This window comes from Eimeria tenella, genomic scaffold (genome assembly GCF_000499545.2).
Source record: "Eimeria tenella Houghton genomic scaffold, Eth_scaff2170, whole genome shotgun sequence".
Lineage (NCBI taxonomy): Eukaryota > Apicomplexa > Conoidasida > Eucoccidiorida > Eimeriidae > Eimeria > Eimeria tenella.
The window spans coordinates 1-743 of NW_013542021.1; positions in this window are offsets into that span (position 1 = coordinate 1).

The following is a 743-nucleotide window of genomic DNA, read 5'->3' on the forward strand; positions in this document are numbered from 1 at the left end:
GGGGCCCCCCCGCAGGGGGCCCCTGGGGGCCCCCAAAGCACCAAGGGTACAGCTATGGGGTCCTTGGGGAGCAGCAGCAAAATAAGAGTGAAGAAAAGCAAAAAGGCAAAAGGTAGAAGGCCCCTCAAAAGCCATAACTCCCCAGGGGCCCCCAGGGGCCCCAGCGGCCCCTAGGGGCCCCAGGGGCCCAACAGGGGCCCCCTCAGAGCCCCTCGGCTCTTCCCGAAGTCCTCTCGAGGGGCCCCAAAAAGCCCTCTTGGGGGCCCCCTGGGGCCCCTAGGGGCTCCTTGGGGCCCCTGGGGGGCCCCCTGGGGGCCCCGGGGGGACCCCTGCGGCCCCTTGGGGCCCCCTGGAACCCATAGGTGGCCCTTTGGGGCCCCTGGGGGGCCCCTGAGGGCCCGCTGGGGGCCGTAATGGGGCCCCTGGCTGCTGCAGTTGGTTTTGCTGCTGCTTTTGGGGCTTACAAAAGAAAGTGGTCAAAGAGAAACACCAGAGAAGAATAAAAGGTGCTGCTCGTCTTCTCCATGCTGCTTCAGTTTCTTGGACTGGTATAATTGCTTCTCGGTAGACGCAGAGCAGCAGCAGCAGCAGCAGCAGCAGCAGCAGCAGGCAGCAAACCCAAAGACACACACTGCCGTGCACGCTGCTGCGGAAGCCCCGCTGCAGCACCAGGCCCGGGCCGCAGGGGGTCCCCGGAAACAGCCCTTTTAAGGTCTGCTGCTGCTTCTGCTGCAGCTGCTGCT